The sequence below is a fragment of the Panulirus ornatus genome, chromosome 30 (assembly GCF_036320965.1).
Source record: "Panulirus ornatus isolate Po-2019 chromosome 30, ASM3632096v1, whole genome shotgun sequence".
NCBI classification, from domain to species: Eukaryota; Metazoa; Arthropoda; class Malacostraca; order Decapoda; family Palinuridae; genus Panulirus; species Panulirus ornatus.
Window position 1 is genome coordinate 23,974,928 of NC_092253.1, and position 21,178 is coordinate 23,996,105.

At 42.5% G+C, this 21,178-nt stretch overlaps 1 long non-coding RNA gene across 3 annotated transcripts in view; it reads left to right on the plus strand.

Moving 5' to 3' along the window:
- Nucleotides 1–722: 722 nt before the first annotated feature.
- Nucleotides 723–21,178, plus strand: part of LOC139758498 (uncharacterized) — a 134,487-nt gene continuing 114,031 nt past the window's right edge. For all 3 annotated transcript variants that reach the window (XR_011714853.1, XR_011714852.1, XR_011714851.1), the window contains exons 1-2: nucleotides 723–899; nucleotides 5,093–5,156. This is a non-coding gene — a long non-coding RNA (uncharacterized lncRNA). The remainder of the gene's footprint in view (nucleotides 900–5,092; nucleotides 5,157–21,178) is intronic.

Genomic DNA, 21,178 nt, shown 5'->3' on the forward strand with positions numbered 1-21,178 from the left:
GGAAAATCTATCTGTTTCTCAATTTAACTATCTATCTATCATCCTTAATTCATTCATAGTTGTCAATTAAGGACCAAGTACACATGTAGCCTGTGAAATCCCCTAATACATATTCACATTCTAAGCCCAGCGTGTTAAAGGGACACACTGTAGGCGTGGGCTGAGGAATTATACTAGGCTTTACGAACTGTGCGTGATCTACTAGGGAGGTAGATAGACAGATAGATAGATAGGTAGACATAGAACAGTAATTAAATGGCCTTCGTTCCCCTATATTTGAAAGTGATAAGTATAGAGAATAAATCCTCAAAACCATGAATAAACTTTGGAAGTTCACTATTAATGAGTCGAAGTGGCGTTCGAATAGTGGAAAGGTGATGGTGTAGTGATATAGCGTCGGAGAAATAAGGGAGTGATCGTTGAAGCAAGTCCGTCATGACACCCTGGTCGCGAGGGTGTGGCTTCATACACCAGAGAACCAACGGATCAGTCTAAACACACACGAGGGTGGTAAGGCGAAGCTTCATGAAGCAACGAACGAACCGATCACTTGGGCACAACTGATCAAAAGCTAATTTAGTCTATCGATAACAGGTTTATATATACACAATCGAACGTGAATGAGCTTATATGAGTCATGTCTCAGTAGTCGTCGGAACTGCCCGGGAAGGTGTGGACGTTGTGCGCAGCGAAGGAGACAACCGGTTAGTTGTTGATGACAGTTGGTCTGGGGCGTACCTACGTGCTCCTGCTGCATGTACGATGTGGTGGACAAAGGAGGTTGAGTCAAAACTGACGGATAACTTGGTGTAAGAAGCCGGCGCTGTGGAACCATCAGGATATATAAGTATTTGATCTATAAAGAAGAGGCAGAACGGCGTCTGGCAATATCTTATAGGGTAAGTGGTTGACGTCGGTGTGGAAGCAGTTACTAGAAAATTGAATTCTCTGTTGTCATCATACAAGGAGGGAAACAGCTGAGACAATGCTCATTTGGTGGTGAAACTTGTTGGCCGACGACCATATACCCAGGACAACGATGGACAAATCATAGGTACTATTAGGTAATTATATTCTGAGGATATCATAGCAATAAGTGGTAAATGGTCGTATGTTATTACGGTCAATTACCACTTCACTACATCGTCGCCTAAGACCCGTGTTTTGTAAATTTATGATAGTTTTGAGGATAGATGAGTTCACAGGAAGTATATATCTCGTGGCAAACCAACAATAAGGTTGTTTTATTGTTACAGGTGTTCACAATACACACACACACACACACACACACATTGTACAATCATTTGTAAGTAAATATTAAGAGGTTCCAAAGGGCAACTTAACATTTCCTTTGGTTGAATAACCCATTATGGGCTAGTTAAGCCGGCACTATAGCAATTAACTGTTCTTCGCTGAACATTTCACTGCATGAGTGACTCTAGTGGTAGCAGTGACACCCACCCACCGTCACTGCTGTTGTCTGAACGTGATCGAATGCCGGTGACAAGAAATCATCGCTGCAGTGTATCGGTGAACTGCTAGCGAAGGTTTGCTCCTTCACACCTTCTCGTCTTCGTTTTCTCGGGCGCTGGAATGGACGCACACTGAGAAGCATTTGTTTACTTTGAAATTGAGTGTAACTTGATTTCGACAACCCTCATACCTCGACAGTCCATTTTGGTTTTTGGGTATAAGCTTGAAGCTTAATCGTCTAAAGCACCCCCCCCCCCCCATCGCATTTACATACGTTACTTTTAAAGAGTAATTTCCATGTCATTAGAAATGATTTACAGTAAGCGTCGTCATGATTTACAGTGAGGGTCATAATTTACAACCTGCCCAAACAGCTTTGCTGTAAGAATTCTGTAAAATGACATTAATTCTCAGTGTTATATTTGTTTTCTGGATTCAAGAAATTATAAATTAATGAACAGGAGAAAAGATATATTGCAATTTGAATTTCATGTGATGTATTTCTAAGGATGACGAGTAGATAATGTTGTATAATCATGAGACAGCATAAGTGGTATTACGTAATTACCTTCAAAAACAACTCTAGCCTTGTTTGTTTTTAAGAACCATTTTTCTTGACATTGTCACTTTTATCATCATTATTGAATTATTAATCATTATTATTTTGATCATGATTGTCATTATTATGGACGTCATTAATAACAGGTTGTCATGTGGACCTGCCAGGTCTCGGGACCCGTCTGGTCTCTAAGTCGTGTGGACGCATTTGGTCCCCAGAATTGGTAATTTGGACTCACTTGGTCTCTGGAACTTTTCCTGCTGACCGATGTGATCCCAGAAGAGGTCTTGTGGACCCAACTGTTTCACGAACGGTCTTGTGGATCCATCTTGTCTCAGGACTGGTCTTGCTGACCCATCCAGCTTCAAGAGTGGTACTTTGGACTCGTCTGGTCTCAGGAGCAGTCTTTTGGACCCACCTGATCCCAGGAGCAGCCTTGTGAACCCACTGCGTCTCAAAAGCGGTCTTGTGGACCGAACTGGTCTCAAAAGCGGTACTGTGGACGCACCTGGTCACTGGAGTGGTCCTTTAGACCAAGTGGTCTTTTGGATCTACTTTGTCTCAGTGGACCCACCTGTTTAAATGAGCGGTCTTGTGGACCCGCCTGATCTCAGAAGCGGTCTTTTGGATCCACCTAGTCTTAAGAGTGGTCTTTTAGACCCATCTGGTCTCAGGCGTGGTCTTATGGACCCACTTGGTATTAGAACAGTCTTGTAGACTCTCCTCATCTCAGGAGTGGCCTTGCGGTCCTGTGGACCGATCTGGTCTCGGGAGTGGTGTCATGGACCCACATGGTCTCAGGAGCGGTCTTGTGGACCCACCTGGTATCAAGGGCGGGTCTGCGGAACAACTTGGTCTCGGGAGTGATACTGTAGACCCACCATGTCTCAGGGGCGGTCTTGTGGACCCACCATGTCTCAGGGGCGGTCTTGTGGACCCACTTGGTCCCAGGAGTGAGGTCCTGGGCCTACTTGGTATCTGGAGCCATATTGTGGAATCGCATGGTCTCAGGAGCGGTTATGAGGACCTACCTGTTCTTATGAGCGGTCTTGGTGACTTCCCCTCTCACCACGTGAGAGGGGAAGGAGAGTGGCACGTGGTGTGAGCGGGGAGTGGGATGCGAGTGGCGTAATAGCATATCAAGCATCGTTAGCCTCTTTAGTATAGTGATCTAATTATCCTGATAATTGACTCTTAAACGACTCCAAGTAAAGCAGATGACCGTTACATGTTGTGACCCCTTGATTATCCGTACAGAAATCCGGATTTCCGTAAAAAAGATAATTTCTCTAGATTCTTATTTTTTGTTCTATTGACCCCGTGTTTTCATAGCACCAGATGCCGGATTAGAGAAAGCTCTGGTTAAACCGTATGGTAAACTCTCAATTATCCGTATAATGGAATAATTGACCATTCATTAGAACGAATGCTTCTTAATCCCAGCTTTCCATCACCTGTACATCTTCACTGAAGAATGGCTGAGTCTGTTGGTAATTGCTTTTCAGCAATTGGTGAATTCCAAGCACCAAGGGGAAGCTAAAGGAAACTGCAAATGGAGAGTCGTCCGCCAACTGATTCACTGGCTGACAAATTTCTGTTTCGTATTGTGCCCCACGGCTGACACCGAGAGCCCCAAGCTCTCTTATCTATTCCATGCAGGTCTGGCGGTACAGAGGGCGTTCCAGCGTCATGCTGATAACACTATAACGAAGGAATGTATCGCTTCGAACGGCTTACAGTCTGCCAATATTTACGTTCTTTTGACGACTTCTGTGCACACCTGCCTACCTTCATCGATGCATGACACCACCTATCTACATTCCACACCTGCCTACACATATATACAACTGACAAGACGTCTCTACACCTCTACACAACACCCCATTACACTTTCTACATCTGAAAACGCGTACCTACACACGTCTACAAAACCCTGATTTCACTTGATTTTTGGATGACTTAAATGAGACACGAGGACAACTTGGTTCCGTCTGCCCCGAATGTGTGTATACTTCTCCTGAAGAAGAGGCTCCTTACTGAAGAACCAGGACCTGTACTGATGAAGCAGCTCCACCTCCTACAGACGAACCGGGGCTCTTACATACGAACTTTGCCTTATACTGACGAACTGGGTGCTGTACAGACGAACCGGTGTCTTGTGCTGACGAACTGGGTGCTGTAAAGACGAACCGGGGCCTTGTACTGGCGAACTTGGCCTTGTATTGACGAACTGGGCCTTCTACTGACGAACTGGGTGCTGTACAGACGAACCGGTGTCTTGTACTGACGAACTGGGCCCTATACTGACGAACTGGGTGCTGTAAAGACGAACCGGGGCGTTGTATTGGCGAACTTGGCCTTGTATTGACGAACTGGGCCTTCTACTGACGAACTGGGTGCTGTACAGACGAAGCGGGGCCTTGTACTGACGAACCGGGGCCTTGTACTGACGAACTGGATGCTGTACAGACGAACCTGGGCCTTGCAGACGGAGCGGGCCTAGTACTGACAAAATTGGTACCTTTGCACTGACGTTGAAGGAAATAAGTGTTTGCTGCAGTTGTTGCTAATACATTCTCCGTGCCTTGTGGGACCTGATATCATTTGATCCAAATATGACTGATAGATAATCTTAGTAGACTTTGCTTTAGTAGTATTGATAGGTACGGTACTTTTATCTGTGTAAATAAATGTGTACATATATGCATTTGTGTACACTCGACTGTGAAGGTGCATGTGTGTGATTTTATATGTTCTGAACGTGTATGGTTTCCAATGCTATGATTACGTGTGTGTGTGTGTGTGCGCACGCGAGTAAGTATGGGTGTTTATGTAACCGAGTGTTTATATGTGTGCATGTGTGTGTGTCTAACTAACAATTTGTGACTACGGAAGGGAGAGTGTTCTGCAGTCGTGGGCTCACAGCACTTGAAGCATGTGTGTGTATGACCTTTGGAGTACGTCACCATAAATATGTATACTACATACTATTTCTCGTGTATGTATATGGCTTGATTGGAAGTTTCAGGCTGTTAATCGCTTACAATTTTGTCCAAATAGGTGCTGTGTATCCTGGCTCGTCCTGGTCATAACACGGAGGTGTGGAGGAGGCACGTTTAAATACGTAAGTACCTCTCGCTACAGTTCTCTTGTTTGTTGGAGTTTTAGCTTTTAATGCACGCAAAAAAAAAGAAAAAAAAAATTTCACAAGACTCTTGGGCAATTGCACCAGAAGAATTCTATGGAATAACTGATCTCCGGAAATTTGGGTATGTGTTTGAAATGGTTTCCTGGCGACTGGGCGATTCTTAGGGTGCGCCTTATTAAATGTCAACAGAAAACGGAGTAGGCAATGGTGTTTTGCTCCTCGTTAAAATGTAATCCTTTAGTTGAACATTGTTGTACCGGTCGATAACATCACCTTTACTCTGGGAAGACTAAAGACAGATTCTAGTTAGAGAATAGATGCAGGGCTGGTTTAGAAGCGACGTGTGCACACTACTAGGGGTGGTGGATGAAAGACTTTATGACTGGATTAGTCTACAGGACTCCATACGCTGACAAGAGGTGGACGAAAGACGTAATGATCAGGTGATAGAAATCTGCAGTGAATACAAGTCGAGGATAAAGGGAACTTGTAAGTTACCAGGATCTAAGTGAAGGGGAACTGCTTCACAATATCTCTGCTCGGGGACTTTACCTAGACTTAACTAATGATGCTATTGTGCAATTCGTTGAGAAATCTACAGCGAGTATACTAAAGTTAATCCCGGCCATGAAAGAGGATTTTTGTCTCAAGTGTTGAAGTGAACACCGGAAAAATCACTCTTGAGGTAACTTTCCATACTGTCTATAATTCTGGTCATCTTAACGATCGTGGAAAGATACCAGGTCTTGTATTCAGTATTTGATGGTGTTCTTAACACAGGTTAAGCTGGTTCACCTCGTCAGTGGAAAACAGTATTAACATAACGTGGGAAAGATTCAAGTAGGTAATTCAAGGAGTTAGGGGAACACCTGGGAAAGGTTCAAGAAGGTAATTCACAGTTAGGGGGAACACATGGGCCAAGCGTAGAAAACTGTCAAGATTTCAGAATAGTCAAAATCTGGACACTGTGAACTAGCACATAAGTTACTCATAAAAAAGTGACCAGTTCTAATAGTTATGTAAAAATGAGTATAAAACTTTTCAAAAACTTTTGAGATAAGATAGATATATGTAGCTATGAGGCACATACCGCTGTTAAACATAGACAAAATGATTTAGGATTACGTTAGAAACAAGGAGTCGTTACCCACTCAGTTGATTCTTATAATTCAACCATGTTTACCAAGAGAGAAAGATCATATCGGATCCAGTACCACTGGGAGGAGTGGAATACATGAAGCAGACATCCTGGGGTAATAAGTGCATTGAAAGTAGATATATATATATAAAAAAAAGGGAAGGCTTTGATAAGCTTCATCTGAAAATGTTAAGTTAACAAAGAGATGGTTAAGCCCATTGACTGCTTTTCTTCAACATGTTAACTGTCTGCAGGGGGAAAATTCTCCTGGATTGGAAGCCTGCCAATGTGACATCGATGTTCGACAAAGTATGAATACCTCTCTGCCTGTATATCATCATCCGGTTACCGTGACGTCTCTTGTGTTTACATGAGACGGACAACAGGAGGCCTGATTGGCCCATGACTGGGTTCTCTGGGGGGGGGGGAAGAAAAAGTTTGACTTGACTGTAAATCGTTTACAGGAGCAAAGGAGGTAAGCTGGGAGACATGAGGCTGAAGATCCGACCTTCGTGCCACTCTTGTCAAAGCAAAGTTTTTGAGACAGTAAGGGATACAACCTTCGAGAAGGAGTCTCTACATCAACTGCGATATTCGCCTTTCAGAACCAAGAGGAGGATGGTCAGAGGGAAGACTAAGCAAACGTCAAAGGCAATAAGAAAAAAATACTCGAAGTTTGAGATGTAGAATACTGATGTTTCTTTAGGGTTGGGTTGTACCAGTGTATGTTTGCAAGAGAAACAAACGAAAGAAAAGGCCTTTTTTTTTTTTTTTTTGAAACTCGTCATACAGACGAACAATCACGGGTTCAAGTTGAAAGGCAAACGCGCCTTAAAAACGCGAAGGGATGGTCTGCAGTCCTCACGCTTTGCTGGTGTCCAGAGAAAACATTGGCTTCCAGACTCCATGAAGAGATTATACAGTGATCGGAGAATAGTTACAAGTGACTCAGAGGAAGAGAATAAGTCGTACAGAGTGGAGGCTGAAGAGCCAAGAATATGAGTTGTTCTGTCAGTAGAAGAGATATGATATTTGTAGGAATGGAAATATGAGGACATTCGGATAAGAGGTCTCTGGCCAAACATCAGAAAACCATAGTTGATAAAGAGAGGTTGTGACACTTCCTTAAGTTAATGACTGTTGTAGAAGTTGTTGTCCTAGCGTCCGCTCTTCAGTGTGAAGATGGAAAGAGAAAATTGTTGACAGAAGCACTCGTCGTCGTCCATATTCCCCCTTATTTTCCTGTTATCAGTCATTTACCTGAATTCCTATATTATATCAGTCTTTCAGTTCCTTAACTAACACTTGTATGGAGGGTTTAATGCACACTAATCCACATCATGTTTTCTATGTCGTCCTCATTATTCAATTTGATTCTCTCCATTTCTTGTTTCCTCTGCTGGGTTCGACCCTTTTGCTTAATTTCATGCAGTCTCACTCCTTCGACATTTGTCCCGTTGGCCATGATATATGATCTCTTATCTGCAAATGGAATTTCAGTGTTAGTTCGTTATGTGTTTACACGAGACGATTCACATCCAGCGTCACCATCGTTCTGTGGACGAGAAGGAAATGCATCCGCCGGTTTATGGGAAGTAGGAATGCTGGTTTATGGAAATTAAGAGTGCCGGTTTATGGAAACTAAGAATGCCGGTTTATGGAGCCGGTTTATGGAAAGTAAGAGTGCCGGTTTATGGAAACTAAGAATGCCGGTTTATGGAAACTAAGAATGCCGGTTTATGGAAAGGAAGAATGCAATTTTGTGCCGCGTGTGATTTTTTGATACGTTGTTTCTCCTCCTCCTCCTGTGTTGATCCTCTTTCCCTTCCCCTTCGTTTATGCTCTCACTTGTATTTCATTTTTATTTCTTTCCACCCACTTCATTCATTTTTCCATCTTTTATCAATCTTGTCCTTCTCTCTCCCCTTTTCCCGTTTTTTTTCATACGTCTTATTAAAAACTTTAATTAAACTTTTCCCTTTTCTTGTGTCTCATTTCTCACTTCTTTTTTCCCACTTAACCTGCTACATCTGCTCACTCTCCCTCCTCTCCCATCTCCAGTTCGTTGTTCCCTCCTCTTTCTCAGTAACTCCTATTCTTCCCTCGATCTCTGCTCGAAGTCTTGGCAATAAAGTTCCGTTGCTCGCCATAAAGTTGATCATAAATACTCGCACCAATTGATGAGTTCCCAGTGCCGCGAGTGACGAACACCAAGTGGGAGCAGTAGTGGTGCTCCTTCAACACCACAACTGGTGACGAACACCAAGTGGGAGCAGTAGTGGTACGTCTTGAGCACCACAGTGGATGAACACCAAGTGGGAGCAGTAGTGGTGCTCCTTCAACACCACATCTGGTGACGGACACCCAAGTGGGAGCAGTAGTGGTGCTCCTTCAACACCACAATTGGTGACGAACACGAAGTGGGAGTGGCTGTGATACGTCTTTAGCACAACAGTAGATGACCATAAAAATGTACAGGTTATTTCTATCCGTGATAGAAACAGAATATGATCATCAAACCTCAGATAAGATACCGTCCAGGGGAAAATGATACTATGAGGCCACACGAACTCCTCCTCCTCCAACATATGTTGCCACAGTCGTTGGGAACACACACAAAAACTCAATCTTCTCCACATATGTTGATGACAGTAGACAGAACCAGGAGTGGAATATAATCAACTTTATCTAAGAGAACATTCAATTCCCTTAATTTGTAAAAAGTTACCTTTGATATTCATGAATTGATATGATCACATTTAGCAGTACAACATAGTGGTCAATCATGCACATGAGAATTCTGCCTACCGGGTTTACTGCATGACGGAGGTTCTGTACACATGACAGTGCTGAATTAAGATACCTCGTTACGTACTAATGGTCGTTGCTCCCGTAAATTATTGTGGTAAACTCTACCTAATGTCTTCTCTCGGTGAAGAGTTGCATTGTCTTTCTTCGAAGGAAACTGTGGAAGATGATAGATTTCAATCATTGTTTTAAACGCTATGAAAATTGTGGGTCTCCTCGCTCCTCACATCAGGTCAAAGAAAATGAGAATATATGTCTTCGGTCCAGAAACACAATTTTTTTTTTTCTTTTTCATTCAAGGTTCACCATTTTCGTGGTGAAAACCCGGGGTTAGGACCAGCACAGACACGACCCAATGCCCGCTACTTTATAGTTCTGTTTCATCCCTACAGTTTAATCTGTCCTGTGGGCGAAACGCGATTCGTATATATATATATATATATATATATATATATATATATATATATATATATATATATATATATATATATATATATATATATATTTTCGCTGAAATATTTACAGCATTAAGATAAAAAATTCGAGGACGTATTTGGACATATATACTACATTTTAAAGTTAAGATCCTTCGACGTACTTTTCAGTTGAAACAGGCAAAGCTAATTGAGCAAATACTGAATAAACTGTTTATTCTAGCGTTCACGTGCATCACGCCAGAAATACGCCGAGCGTATTTGAGTGAACACTTACCTGTACATGAAATCAAGTAGTAACTAAACATGCGTAAAAGTGAGCTTTTTGCTATTCTCATGTGGCTGTGTTCTGTTGTGACGCCCTTGCTGTGTCTCACGATCTGTGCAACAGCTGTTGCTACTGTGTCCCAGTTTCGTCACAGCGACAAGACTTTTTTTTTTTCTTCAGCTCATGATTATATGCATGCAATATCATATATGAATATGAACGCGAGTCTGCAGGCGTGTTGTGCATCTAAGAATGCAGAGGTTTTGTGTCGTGTGTGTGTGCCTGTTGTGTATGTCGTGTGTTTTTTAATTACCTATTCGTAATGTACGGAGAGAGAGTCTTGCACTAGTGGTGGCGTGCTCCATCTCTATCATACAACTTTCTACAGTGATGTACGCTTCCCGCATCTATCATCACCACAGTCATCCACAGGTGTGTAGGGAAGACGTTCAGGTGTCGAGGTGTGTGGTGAGTATGGACAGACGTGTGTGTGTGTGTGTGAGGGGGAAGATCAGGTGTTCGGATGCTATTGGTTCTGACGGTGAGGTGCGCCCAAACGATGGGGAGAGAGAGTCTGCATATACGAGGGGTCCACTGTTATGTCACTCTCCACGCTGTCTGTAGTCATGAGTGTGTAGACGCTCACGGCAGCAGTCTAACTTGAGAAACACACTCATCAAGGTGGCCTCTGCAAACACAGTGCTTGTGTGAACTCGAAGCGAAATGAATGTAAGGTAGGAAATATTAGCAATGGCTAGAAAAAATCCCCTTATGCTAGAAGAATGGCTAGAAAAAATGGCTAGAAAAAATCCCCGTATTCTTAATCCCCTATCCCTGGGGATAGGGAATTAAGAATACTTCCCACGTATTCCCTGCGTGTCGTAGAAGGCGACAGCGGGGGGCTGGAAATCCTCCCCTCTCGTTTTTTTTTTTCTTTTTCCAGAAGGAACAGAGGGGGCCATGTGAGGATATTCCAAAAAAGGCCCAGTCCTCTGTTCTTAACGCTACCTCGCTAACGCGGGAAATGGCGAATAGTTTAAAAGAAAAAGAAAAGAAAAAAGGGAGAAAATACCATTTGTAATGTTGTGGTGCTGAGAGAGAGAGAGAGAGAGAGAGAGAGAGAGAGAGAGAGAGAGAGAGAGAGAGAGAGAGAGAGAGAGAGAGAGAGAGAGAGAGAGAGGAGCATTTGTTCGAGTATTTACTTCCCTCCCTCGGGAGATGCTTGCCTGGGTTTCGGAGCTTCGTCCAGTGTTGTTGGGTCACCTCGTCACGATGGAAGGTCCCAGCTCCTCCCCTCTCCGATGGACATGGCCCTCAACGCTGTGGTGGCGGTAGTGGTGGTGGCGATCGTGGTGGTGGTTTGTGTGGAGCAGTGATGGCTTGAGGTATGGCAGCGAGGATCTTCCTCTCCCTGGTACGTGAGTTTAACCAAGCTGCAGAGGTCCAGCTTGAACTCTCACACCAACACATGTGGGCTATGTTCTCTCTGTATACTTTTCCTTCTTCCTTTCTTGGTTGGTCTATCAAAACTGGAATTGGCCATTTGAGTTCAAATGAATTTCTAAGACTATTCTAAACTATGTTAAGATCTCTGAATACCCTTAGATGCTCCAGTGCTTGGCTTATACGCAGAAATGTCATAATCCAATCCAGTGAATGGTATTGCCAAATGTCGTTCAATGTAATTCTTAATGATACTGAATCGCTTACTTTTCTCTGTGGTCCAGGGTTTTTGTAGGATCGAAGAGGCTGACAGCCTTAATGCACCATACCGGATTACTTGTTTTCATTGTCATGTGATGCAAAGTTACTGTAATTAAGTTAGGTTGTTATAGAAAGCCGTTGTAATTTTCTTTTTGTTCTACAAGTGAAACGGAAATATTTTTTGACTGAAGTGAAGGATGTCATCTCGTTTATGTTTATTCAGCATATTCGCCCCGATGATTGTCAGTAAGGGAGTTTCTGAAGTTCATCAACTTGTTATCCTGTATAAGTATACATGTATACACTAAGTATACTTAAGCAGACTTTACTTATTCAGACATGTTTTCATTAAAGACCATAGCATAAGAGCATTAATGATCCCCTTTTATTTTTTTGATAACCCTCGAACCCATGTTCGTTGTTCTTCAGAAAACTGGAAAAGAAAATACCCACTTGCCATTTTCACCACATTTTCAGAACTTGAGAAGAATTCGAAAAAAAAACCCTAAGAAAACACTGAATATGACGTATGCGCATAGATGAAGACTATTACCCTGGAGGGAGTGGCGTGTATAGTCCATGACGATCTGGAAAAGACTCGAATGAGGGCAGGTCGTCAGGCCTCGCGTGTGAGGACAGGGAACCTAGCCTGTGGTCCTCTTTGATGGCTGGAGGAACCAAATGACACCAAGTGTCTCAGCTTGAGTCGTCTGCTAGTGCTTGAATCAACTGGTCCTGCTATTTGTAATGCCTGCTACAATGCTCGAGAAATATCGTGTCGTCCACCAACTGCTCTGGTGTAGGGGTAGTGGTGGTGTAGCTCTTTCCATGTGGCGTTTGGATGCGCCGTGTATTGCGAGTGTGTGGCTCCAGCAAGCGATGATCATCCCAATATAGCTGTTAGAACGAAGGCCACAGCTTTCTTGAGGACCGTCAGACTGGTAAACTGCATTCGTGGCTTTCAATCTTTTTTTTGTCATTATATTATGTAATTACTCGCTTTCTGTCTCTTGTAGTCGGTAAAATGACTAAGTTTATCTGCGTCGCTACAAGGCACATTTATCTACTCGCCTACTTTACGTGCGTCGTTGTGAAACTTAGTGTCTGCGAAATACCCTCAAACGGACCTGTGGTTGTGGAGTGTGGAGACGAATTGGAGAAACTTGTGAAGTTCAGGGTCATAACTTTTGTTTGAGTGTCCATAACTATGAGTCAGATGTTTACTCCTTCATACTGTGTGTGTGTGTGTGTGTGTGGGTAGGTAGGCAGTAGGTGTAAAAAAAGTTAATAGGTAATATTCCATCAGAGGCATTTGGTGACTACAGTCCACAATTAAGTGAACAAGATCTCCCTCTCCCCAAGGTTTAGCGTCTGGCTAATCTCTTCCTGGATCTAACAGTTTATCTAAACTTCTGATCGTCTTGGCGGTAGATAAAAAATGTTTCGATGGCAACGCCGCCAGCAGTACACTATCTATGGGGTCTAAAGGACATTATCGAGGTCGAGCGAATATCTGAATGACGCAGAAAGAGGGACATTGTGGTGGATGTCTTGACAAACAGCTCGAGGAAGCGCGTCCAAGAGTGTGCCTAACTCGATGATTTGGGTGATCACTAAATAGCCAAAGCATTCGGTGACCAACCTTATGGATTCATTAGAGATCATTCTCCAATTTTTCCATTTTCATTAAGACTGGACTTCGAAAACGTCTTCCAAGTAACATCACAGGAGCCGTAGAGACTGGAAACCTCGCTGGAACACCGACGCGACGCAAAGGTGTTCCCTGGAACTACTGCAGCAGCAGCAGCAGCAGTCAGGTGTAGGAGGCAGGTAATTAACCACCTGCTATGTCAGCAGCTGGTCGGTGTTGCCCCTCGCCGCTCCCCAAGGTCTTGTTAAACCTCCTTCCAGCCTCCCAGAAGCTATAGTCTCCCACGGCCAGGCTCCTGCGTCCCTTCTTAACGGAGGTGTTGCCCTTCGGCATGAGGAAGAGGGGAGGGTGATACACCAAGGGCAAGATCCTAGATGCAGTATCAGGGTTCTTTCCAGGGTGCGACGCCTGCTGGAGGACTTCCAGACACGTCCAAGAGCCCTAAGAAGCGCATGTGTGAGGGACGTGTTGGCATCTGGTGTGGTAATGTCTTTGTTCAAACGTATATCATCAGCCGGACGTTTTTGAGGCGAGTTGTAAACTGCCTCAGATGAACCCACCACCGAATTTGAAAAAAAAAAAAAGCAACTATTGACAAAGATCGAAAAATTATGACAGAGTCTTCTCTTACATTACCGCTAACCTTTGAAACTATTGTTTGCAATAGTGTTTAACTAATATAATAATTACGTAGTGTTTTCAAGTGTATTATGTGTACAGAGAAATGTCATGGATATCGCATCATAGCCACACCTGAACTTGTCACTATCATGATGGATGGAGTTTGGCGATATACAAAGGCACAGGAATTACGGATAGTAAACACATTCTTAGATAAGATAATTTATGTACCAGGAACCTGTCTAGATTATAGATTGCGGACAGTATGCCTGGCCTTGTGGGAATACAATACAGTGTCCAGCAGAAGGATCCTGAAAGATATTTTCTATACTAATTAAGGGCGTTAATGGGATGGCCTAGATTAACGCCTCGTTTGCCTGTACCATCTCAGTTAAGATAAAGAATAAGTAGTTATTGAGGTAAAGGGGAAGATGGTCCAGCTGAAGTAGATCATTTGGTACATGATACAGCGTCTAAAAATCTTTGAATACAGTAACTGGAAGTTGATGTGGAGTGGATGAGGCAAGTGTAGTTATTAGATTCACCAGGACGAGGACCTAGCAAGGGCCCTCGTTACACTGAAGCTTCGCTCTGTCACGTTGTGTTGACACTTGCGCCGGCAACACAAAACACAACATTCAAAAATGTGTGATATTTGCATTGTTATTAGCCGTGGAAAAATGACTCGCTCATTCCCATCTCTTTTTTTCCACAGTGTTTTCTTTTCATACTCTCGAACAGGATCGCTTACATCCATGTGATTGTATATACACACTTGTATAGACGTCCCTGGATGGATTCTCCTGTAATCGTAATTTCAAAACATCTCACGTTTAAGCTTGTCTCCATGACGTATTTAGACACCAAACCTGACAAGTCATACTGACGAAGAGATGGAACTTGCAAATGAGAGCAATAGGTGGGGAAGTGGTGTAGTGGCGAGGTGATGTAGCGGGTAGGTGTAGTGGTGGTGATGTATCAGGGAGGTATAGTGTAGTGGTGGGGTAGTGTAGTGTAGTGGTGAGGTGATGTATCAGGGAGGTATAGTGTAGTGGTGAGGTAGTGTAGTGTAGTGGTGGTGATGTATCAGGGAGGTATAGTGTAGTGGTGAGGTAGTGTAGTGTAGTGGTGAGGTGATGTATCAGGGAGGTATAGTGTAGTGGTGAGGTGATGTATCAGGGAGGTATAGTGTAGTGGTGAGGTGATGTAGCGGGTAGGTGTAGTGGTGAGGTGATGTATCAGGGAGGTATAGTGTAGTGGTGAGGTGATGTAGTGGTGAGGTGATGTATCAGGGAGGTATAGTGTAGTGGTGAGGTAGTGTAGAGGTGAGGTGGTGGTATTGAGAGCCAACACGCTTGGGGGAACCATCATAACCCGTGTTGAAGCTATACAAACAGTGACACACGAGAGCAACGCACTGAAGTATGTTCACAAGTGTGTATCGTTGCTGGAGCGTTTCAGGAGCAATGACAGAGGTATGGGAGAAACAGGAGGGAAGTTGACATGATAATGGGAGTATTATAATCCTCCTCCTGACGATGTAAGTATTATAATCCTCTTCCTGAGGATGGAAGTATTATAATCCTCTTCCTGAGGATGGAAGTAGTATAATACTTTCTTCTGAGAATAGAAGGATTATATTCCTCCTCCCGCACTGCTCCAGTCGAGTATATTTTCCCTCTTTCCACCACGTCAGAGTCCTTCTTACCTCCTCGTTGCACCATTTCTCTCATTGTCTTCGATGTCGTTTGCCTCACACTTCCGTGCCAGCTGGATTTTACCAGTCATTCCTTTAGCCTTTTCTCTCGCCACTCTTCACATCGTCCACAAGGGAAGATAAAAAAGGAAAAATTAAAATGCATTTAGGATCTTCTCGTTTTATTGTTGAACAGAAACAGGAAACTGATGTTCCCCTTGTTCACGCCTCCCAAAAGGAACTGGTAGAAACAACTGGTTTAATCATCCCATGTGATGGTTTATTATGGAACATACAAGGAGAAAGTTCCTGGAACAAATGGCTGGGTACATTTTTGTAAGAGGCCGCCCGTTGAAGAGGCGTCTGGAGAAAAACGATCCTGAGGTGTGATCTCGGAAGTTCCCTCAACACCAGCGCCTCGACTCTGTGGTTTCCTTCGTCTGAGTCCGATTCTTAGAAGACCAATTTCCCTTAGCTCTCCCAGGGTGACCAATTTCCCTTACCATTGGGTTCATTAAACATAGATAAAACTTCGTGACTACAATCAAGATGATGGGGTAAGAGGCGTATTTAGGCTCGAAAGCATCACCATATTCCACAGGTCTGACGGGTACCAGCAAGATCTACGAAGCATTAGGTAACCCACATGTTAATAATGTCACATTTAAAGAACATGGTCACAATTTTAAGTACAAGATACATGATGACAATTTAAGTAAAACATACATGTCTTAGAATTATGCCAATTGATAAAACATGGATACATTATTTCGGTATGATTTTCCTGGCTATCTCTCCTCTCTGTATACAAACCTTGAGCCCTCGCCTATCATTAGACACGTTCTTTAACATCTAAAACATTTGATGTATGTGTCTTGAGTTCAGAACACGTATATAGGAAGATTTAAGGTCGTAAACCAGCCTACGACTCTCTTACAACCTACCGATCAATGTGGGCCGATCTCAAGTTCATATAATGCACTTAGGAATCCTGAACTTGTTTGACATCGAAGGAACTGATTCCAACATTTGCTTAACATTGCCAGTAATCTTTTCTGTAACTCGCTGTTGAATCTAACTTTTCGTTTCTGGCTGGCATTCACATTCTACAAATATTCTGTGTATAGATATTGGGAAAAAAATATATACATGCCATCTATCCTTCAACCTTTAGAATATCAAAGAAAACCAGGTTTGTGACATGACATATCAAAGAAAACCAGGTTTGTGACGTGACATATCAAAGAAAACCAGGTTTGTGACACGTACAACCACTGGCATTGAGTCTGTTTACCAACTATGCAAAACATCTACGAGGGAGGTGATGTTGAGGGAACTTTCCTTTTTTCATCTTACGAGATCAATCCTCAGCAACAGTGTTTCCTGGACCTCAGAATAACATGGAACATGAGAACGAGTTAGCACCACAGGAAGACTCTTCAAGATGCCAGTTGAAGATGCCCCTCAAGACCCTTAGAAATAAGGCAGGACTCTCAGGATCTCCGGCGAGAGAGAAAAGCTGCTTGACCAAGTGGTAGACGGTGTGGGTAGACTGTGGTAGACGGTGTGGGTAGACTGTGGTAGACGGGATGGGTAGACTATGGTAGGCTGTGGGCAGACTGTGGTATGTGGTGGGCAGACTAAGGTAGATTGTGGTAGACGGTGTGGGCAGATCATGGTAGGCGGTGGGTAGACTGTGGTAGACGGTAGGTACATTAAGGTAGACTGAGGTTAACGAACAGCTAAGCATTCGCTAACGGTTATCTTGCGTGGAAACAGCTGCCAGGTTGACGTTAACTCGTGTCTGACAAATACGTAGCACGAACCATAAACATTTTGGAAACGAACACACTCGACAATATATCATCCATGAGCGTGGGACTGACATTTAGCCAAGCCATCATTAGGCTTCATAGAAATCATATACTTTTAGACTGATGGACTATATATAAGATGCTCACACCTTTCAAAACACAAGCGCTACACAGATACTATTTGTAGAGTTTTGAACCTTTTGTGTGTAAAAGTTTGGAACCTCTTTTCATATTTCGACTTCGAAACCTTACTCTCTTATTCCGATTCTCTATTGTTTATATCTTTAACTGATTATCAACACGAGCTTCTGTGATAAACAGCTGTAGCTTACAAAGTATGTAAATTTCCCCTTACAATTCCCTACCATGTCTAGAAACTCGCCTACGTAAGGAGTGTTTATCCAGTAGTTTAATTTCTGTTTTTGGGGTATTTGTCTGTACTCGCATGCCTTTTGACCACCTGTCACCATGCCTTGTGATCCTAGCTCCACCTGTTGCCGTCTAGATCAACTGCCGTTGCACAGATCACCACCTGACTTTACCCCAGTCAATAAGAACTCGTACCACCTGTTGTCGGCAACCAAATGCCATCTGTATTGCCAGAAACCCTTGTTTATGCCTCCCTCTCTCTCTCTCAGCTGATCCCACGTCATCTGCACTTATCTAGAACTACACATTCAGAATACGCCTCTCCACACCATTCACCTTAGTCTAGAAAGCCGTCTGAATACGATGTGTTCTGGAGCTTTAAGAAAGAAGGGAAGTAGCATGAACAGATTCAAAGACATTCAGATTTTTACAAACATGAACACGGACGTTTGTGCGTATACACGCGAGACCAGAATAGCTCAGAGCTTCGTTCACAGGGACTCCATTCATCCCTGAACCCTAGATGACTTAGACGAGGCCCCGATGAAGCAAAATATCAGCCATCCACGACTCTCTCAACAAAGATAAAAAAAGTCAGTAGGAACGACTCGGTCGAGACTTGAATTGTCCTCGTCTCGGACCATCTTGTACCAGGTAGACCTAGATTGTTGCTGTGGCACAGAATATATCTAGTTCTGAAGATAATTTAGGCCTGGTTTTGACGGTCCTTACCCATAGATCCATCTAGATTTCCATTGCTTAGGAACCACTGTTACAGCCATTCCATCTTTGTGATAGGTGAACAGATTATAACGACATAGGGGTCTGTGTAATTGTACAGAAAAGAACAAAAGACTGGGGTAATCAATAGTGTACTTATCCACAATTCTTTTAAGTTTTTGTGATAATTTCAGTGTATTACCTTCAAAGTCATTGCTGTAGTAAGGTTCCTGGATGATTTAAGATCACATCATCACCATGTTTAGTAACGGGATTCAGGAAGTTATTCAACTGACCAATTCGTGTATGTGTAGACTTTTCATTGTCAATTCCTACATCAGACCTCGCCAGACATCGTCTTGGAGCGGGTCTCTGTGAAAGCATACACCACTTCTTCGGGTCGTGGGTAGATTTCTGGACTCAGGAGGTTCAGCTGGCCCCTGGATATAACAGTATAATGCTTCAACAAGACCTATGTAAGTATGACAGTGACCCATATGATAATGACTCCATGGGCCCTGGAAATCTGAAATGTGCCCAGGTCATACTGGAGTGAGACGGATTCTATAACAAATGCCGACTCGCTGAAGGATATTGAAGTGATATTTACAGTTCGTAAAATATAAAAGATAAACTCCCATGAGCAGTAGATATTCCTTAAGGATAAACAGTGAACATCTTAAATATCATAACCACTTGTTATCTTGTGACCCAGCCATAGCCCGGACTGCATCCCTGGTGTCTGTGCGCTGACAGAACTAACAGCCATGAATTTGGGAGTAAAATAGTTTCAAAAAGGTACCATTTGTTACTATTGCCTTTTCTTTTTAAACTTGTATAAAATGGCTAAAATGCAGAGAAGACTTGAAAAAATGTCGAAGCCTCAAGCATATTATTACAGCAACAATAAGCCAAGATACGTGACGGACATCAATAGACGAAGAGGAGCTCAAGTCTTGTTTACATGACACGTTAGTTCTGCCGATGGCCGCGGTGGCGCTGACGCTAGACATAAGGGATACGAGACCACAAACTCTATCATCTTGTGGAATCAAATGCACCTCAGGAACCACAGGAGATGCCCATAGATTTCTGAATAAATCACCACTGTGTAGTGGACAATGACACGGACGTCTGCTGCAGTTCTCGCACAAAATAGAGAAGATTCAGACGTATTATTTTCAAGACTGCCAGTGTGTGGTATATACAAGCTCTTCACATGCACTGGGACGTCTGTTTCACATAGGATAAAACCTTATAAAACCAAGTTTGTGTTTGTTACCGATATGGAACAAGTAGTTGTGCTTAAATGGCTGTTTACCCTCGTCCACACTCCTAGTTCAGTGGGAAAGACATTGAAGACATAGCACGTAGACGCTCAATGACGAGTGTCGTACAAACAAACTGGCATTCTTGCATACATATATACACATATGACTTGGTACATAAATTCCTCCATAATGGGTACAGCTTTTTTACGGAGTGTTGCCAACAATTAGATGTCTGGATTCCTGGAGAAAAAAACTAAGAGATACACACGTAGGCAAGAATATATATATATATATATATATATATAATGTGTGTATATATTGTGTATATATCACAATGTGTATAGTTACATGCCCGTGGACATTTGTATCTGAAATAATGACATACAACAAAGTTCACGTGTTTATATATATACTTCAACACATAATGGTTACATAGACTTTAACAAAATCTTTTCAACCCTTCCTGTATAATCTATATACAATAAATAGATCTCTGAGTAAGTCATATATAAATCCGTTTATATATATATTTCTCATATACTATACAATAAGTTTTTAACGTAACTTTCAAAAGTTAGAATTTCAATAGACTATGCAATGATCAACAAAGAAAACGGGACTATGTATAACACAAAGGCCAATAGAACGAAATTCTATATAACACCGAACGGTCGGGTCTGGTTGGCTGAGGCCCAATGTGAACGCTGCTGGGTTGGATGACGGTTCGCATGACGTAATTGTTGCTCGAGACTTAATGTGAGATGCTCGTATATCTCTAGCAATTCAGTAAATACAGAGAATTGCTTTTTAAGGGGAACTTTGGTTGAGACAGGTGTTAATCATAACAGTCAGTAATAGAAAGAAAAAATAGAATAATTCTATTTAAGGTGAAGTCAGTATAAAGTACATTTGAAAGAAAAGAAATGTATAAAGAATATCCACAAGTGTCATTTTTTTTATCAATTTCGAATACGTTAAAACATGAACTACAAAATTTCGGTGAATACAAATCAAAGATAAGGATGGGGATTAAGGAAACAATGAAAAAATTCATTTCAATATATATATATATATATATATATATATATATATATATATATATATATATATATATATATATAATCACAAATGCGTACGTGTTCCAGTTTCAGAAAAAGACAAGTTTATAACACTGCATGATACCTAGTGTTACAAATACCCAACAGATGGCGTTAGTTATCCCTGGCGGCACCACTCCACACCATCAGCCAACTCTGGTCGCTGAGGCAGAGCGAAGCGACCAGGTGGGGAAGGAGGGAGTCCGGTCGCTTCCTCTTCTGAACAAACTGTGGGAGGCTCAGTGGTGGATGTGAGGAATTTGTAGCTGTTTGCACAGACACTATTAACCACTCCCAGATTCCTGATGTAACTATGTAGGCGACCGTATGGTGAAACTCGAGCATATATATATATATATATATATATATATATATATATATATATATATATATATATATATATATAT